Source organism: Tamandua tetradactyla, chromosome X, assembly GCF_023851605.1.
Source record: "Tamandua tetradactyla isolate mTamTet1 chromosome X, mTamTet1.pri, whole genome shotgun sequence".
Classification (NCBI taxonomy): Eukaryota; Metazoa; Chordata; class Mammalia; order Pilosa; family Myrmecophagidae; genus Tamandua; species Tamandua tetradactyla.
This window is the reverse complement of record NC_135353.1, coordinates 31,163,553-31,168,644: the sequence shown is the minus strand read 5'-3', so window position 1 is coordinate 31,168,644 and position 5,092 is coordinate 31,163,553. Positions and strand designations below refer to the sequence as shown.

The window sequence follows — 5,092 nt, the reverse complement described above, 5'->3', positions numbered from 1 at the left end:
TGGCTCGCCCAATTGAGGGTATTAACTTTTTTTTTCACAAATGCACATTAATTATGAGTTTAAGAGTAAGCAATCCCATTTTTTGTACTATACTTAACAGTCACTCTTAAGCTCCATTGAATAAGACACAGCAAGAGGGAAGATATAGCTTGCATGATGGCTTTCAAGTTCAAGTTGAACTGTATTATAATTATACTGTGGCACAGAGGCAACTTGTGGGCACTTCTTGTTAAAACAGCACGATGTTATTGACTTCTGGCAAGACTCTTAATATAGCCTTGACCATCAACCTAAGATTAATGAGCCAAGAACTTCACTTACTTTCCTACCACTACAGCTGAGTCTTTCCAGAATAACAAATGTACATGAGGTACAACTCAACACAGCTTCTTTCTCATATCAATCTTGTGGGTAAAGAGGTTTTTCTTTTTAAAATCACAATTTTAAGTTATTTAACATTATCTACCACATTAAATTACCAACCTAAAACATTAGACTTTATCTCTAAAGTTCTACTCTGGTTTCCTAGAGTTTATATACATGTTTTCACTTCTAATGTGCAAGAAAATTCCTAGTTGATATCTGGTAACAGAGCATTAAAGAGATACTATACACATATGTCATATATATATACGTGTGTGTATATAAAATACACTTCAAAATATACTTTAGCAAAAGTTTAAGCTTGCATACTTTTAAAAAAAGAACTATGAATACAATTATTGTTAAAATAGAAAATGGGGAAAAGTTATTGAATGGATATGAAGAAAAGTCGTTCCCAAATGTTTATTTGTGCACATTCAATTGAAAAAGATAATTTTTACAGATTCTTTGGTGTCCATATTCAGCACACAAAAATGTAAAAGACTATTCACAAATAAAACATGTTAGCTCAAACCAGAAAAAAAATCAACAACAAAACAATTTAAGGTAGTATGTACTATGACAGCTCTACTTAGAGGACATGAGAATTACTGTGGAAATAAATAGAATGTCCCTTTGTAAAAGCAGCAATGTCATGTCTTGTTAACTTCCTTTAATATTACAACAAGATTTTAAATAAAACCCAAAGGGACTGGAGCTTATACTGCAATCATGACTGAGTAAGAGTCCACTTCCTCCACCACTGTTGGTCCAGTTTCCTTTTGTTTTGAGTCCAATGTGAGGCAGATTTTAAAAGGTGCTCAGAAAAGGACTTGTAACCAATGAAGTCTTCAATTATAAAATTTCTTTCCTGCTTTCAAACACAAACGGGTAAATCTGTTTCACAGCAGTAACAACAGCCTTGACGTTGGGCCCTGTTAGTGTGATACTTTCTGTTGAAAAAGTCTGTAATGTAGCACTTAGAGATTTTATTCTACAGTACACTGCAGGATGAAGTTCAGGTTCATAACTGGCATGAGGGCTATTGCTCTATGTGAACTCTGGCAGATTTCAATGGCATGTTACACACTGCCAAAACGTTAACAACTTTATAACCTGAAAACCTAGTTTTTGCAGACTGTGAGTTAAAGGTCTGGCACCAAATTTAGCCTCTTCTTCACTTGTGGCTCCAGTGCAAATAATTAGTCCTGAGGACCAAATCGCAGCTGTAATTCTAGGTTTCCTAAGCTTCATTAATATTTTTCCAACATCACATCATGCTTATGAATTACATTTGCTCCCTCCAAAGCAATCTTTTTTAAGTTCAAATAGCATCTTGTTCTAAACACACAGACTACATTTGTAATCAGAATGTCCACTGTAACATCACTGTCTGCATCCATTGGGGTAGTTTAAAAACTTAGTGTCCCACCATAAAGATCACATTCATGGGAAGAGGGGGCAGTGGCAGAGGACACAGTGGCAGTACTACTGCCGGTGGCTGAGACGTGAAGGATCAGCTGGAGGACAAGGATGATGATGAGGCAGCCCCCTGTGGCCAGGAGCCGACGGTATAACTTTTTTTAAACTTTTTTATTGTATAGTATAACATATATACAAAGCAAAAAAATAAAAGAAGCAATAGTTTTCAAAGCACTCTTCAACAAGCAGTTACAGGACAGATCCCAGAGTTTGTCATGGGCTACCATATGATCCTCTCAGATTTTCCCTTCTAGCTGCTCCAGAATATAGGAGGCTAAAAGGCTTAAATATTTTTTTATCATCACAATCAACTGTTTTTGTGAAAAATAACATATATACAAAAAAGCTATAAATTTCAAGGCGCAGCACCACAATTAGTTGTAAAACATATTTCAGAGTTTGACATGGGTTACAATTTCACAATTTTAGGTTTTTACTTCTAGTTGCTCTAATATACTGGAGAATAAAAGAAATATCAGTATAATGACTCAGCACTCCTTATATTCATTTATTAAACCCTACCTTCTCTGTATAACAACCATCACCTTTGATCTTTCTATCCCTCTCTTTAGGGGTATTTGGGTTATGGCAATTCTAAATTTTTCAATTGGAAGGGTCCATCACTAACATGGAGTAGGGAGATGGAACTATCTGATGTTCTGCAGAGGCTGGTGGACTTATCTGGACCAGGAACCCATCTGGAGGTTGTAGGTTTCTAGAAAGTTACTCAAGTGCATGGAACCCTTGTGGAATCATATATATTGCCCTAGGTGTTCCTTAGGATTGGCTGGAATGGTCCTGGCTGGGGGTGAGGGTATTAAGTTTTGAATAGAGGGAGATGTGACTCCACCCATTCCAGGTGGGTCTTGATTAGTTTGCTGGAAATCTTTTAAAGAAACAAGCATTTTTGAAAGAGCAACAAAGCAGAAAGTCCACACAGCAGAGACCTTTGGACATTTTCAAGGCCTTAGAACTGTAAACCAGCAACTTAATAAATTCCTCCTTTTTAAAAACCATTCCATTTCTGGTATATTGCATTCCAGCAGCTAGCAAACTAGAATAACTAGGCAGTAACCCCCATGAGGACCCCCTCATTTATACTGTGAGGAACAAGTATGTGATAGGTATCCTAGTGAAGCTGGTCAGTGGAAAGGTACAAATCTGATGGCCTTAGGTGTCTTGCCCAGTATCTTCTTCAAGGAGTCAGTAGCAGATCTTTGCTCTTTCACAATTGTTCACAAAGCACAACTGAATAAATGGTGAACCCTATCTCAAACCCCAAGAAATGTGAGCTGGTTTTTGTCAAAAGACCTCTTACTAAGACAGTTTTGTCTTTTAAAAAGCCTCAGGAATAGATCTTAAGGATAGTTCTCCAATGCATGAATGTACCTCTCACCGATTGTAATCATAACCTAGTAGAAGCATGTGCTAGATCTTGGGGTACAGTTTACAGGAACTAAAACAGTTTACATACACACACGACACACTAGACCCTTAGGTCTTTATTCCATTGCCTTGTGAGGTATGCACACAGAGAGAAACAGAGATGGGTATGGTGGGGGTAGGGGAGCAGTTCAGCCTGTATGGTGTGTGTAAGGAGGACAATAGGAGGATAACATGTAGACTAAGCAGGATACCTCAACAGTCATGGATTTGCTTAAAAACTGCCCCTTCCCAATGGTATAATGATCACAAAGACTTCTGATAATAACCCACTCATAGCAACAAATTTTACACATTAGCTGTGAAGCAGCTAATTAGTGGTGTTCACCCAATGGAAAAAAGGATATGACAAGGTTACACAATATCCACCTCTTCCCAGTATGTCATTTATTCTTGAATTGTTTGCTGCAATAAGTTTGTAATGTCACATTCCAAAGTTAGACCAGGTTGACTGTTAGATCAGCCACTGTTTTGTTTTGTCTACCTTAGCACCTTCTAGCATACATACAGAAAGGAGAGAATTATTGATATTTAGAAAAATGGAGTCTACGACACAAAATGAGGTTTCTGCGTATTTTTCTGGCACTTATATTCTCAAAATGACCAAATGACTGCTGAAAAATAAGACCAGAGGAATAAAAAAAATTAACAGGACTCAGATACATATATCCCACCTAATCTAGATAACCCTTATTGTACTGCCAAATTGACTTTCTCCTACTCCTTTCCTTCATAGTTAGCCTTGCCCATTCAAGTGCCGGCTGAATATGAATGAGTAGGTGTGTGGGACTGGGTTCTGAGGAGACAGAGCTGTAATATATACTATTTATATTTATACATTGAAATCAACAAGGATACCAGTTTGGTGAATCAAACCACATTCTATGAGGAAAAGTGGAATTTCAGACACATGGAGGAACATTGATGTAAACAGCAAGTCCAGAGGGCTAGAGGCAGGGATTGAAGGGTAGGTTACTAGTCTAGTGGTTTTCAAACTTTATGAATCATCTGAATACTCTTGATAAAACACAGATTCTGATCCATAGGTCTGGACTACCTCTGATATTTGGATTTCTAACAAGCTCCCAGGTGATTCCAATGCTGTTAGTATATAGGCCACACTTTCAAGTAGCAATAGTGGGGCAATCCCATCTAGAATAGAGGGCCAGAGACAGGGATTAAAGGGGTAGGTTAGGGTAGCCCAGTGTTTTCAAACTTTATGAATCACCTGGAGAATCTTGATAAAATTCAGATTGTGATTCGTAGATCCAGGACTGTCTGCAGTCTGTATTTATGACAAGCTCCCAGGTAATTCCAATGTTGCTAGTATGCGGCCTACATTTTTGAGGAGTGATAGTGTAGACAATCACATCTTAAAAAGGACTGCTCTGCTAACGTGGACAATGAGATTTTATTCAACTAACTTTAATGGGGATAGAGGAAGAGAAAAGTTTCATCCATATAATGGCACACAAGCATGCATTCAGACATTTTAACTTATAGTTCTAAGGCTTTGCTATTACACCAAAAATAAAGTTCTTCACTGAGAACACATTTCTGCCTTTGACATCAATCAGAAACCTACAACTTACAGGACCAATGACTCAGTGATGCTTTGCTTAATCCTTAAAGATGCTATTTACAAAATGACATCTAGACTGTGGCTTCTCCAGAGGATAATGAAACATTTGCTGCACAGAGAGAGGCCAGCAAGCTATATTTTTGGAATTAGGTTGGAAAGAAAAAAAATAGTTTAGTAATCTATCATAAATATATGAAATTCATCCACCCATAAAGACAATAT

General features: G+C 37.4%; 1 pseudogene; it reads right to left on the bottom strand.

Annotated features, from left to right (window-relative positions):
* Positions 1–1,218: 1,218 nt before the first annotated feature.
* Positions 1,219–1,766, bottom strand: LOC143671301 (TATA box-binding protein-like 1 pseudogene; annotated as a pseudogene).
* Between the last annotated feature and the right edge of the window lie 3,326 nt (positions 1,767–5,092).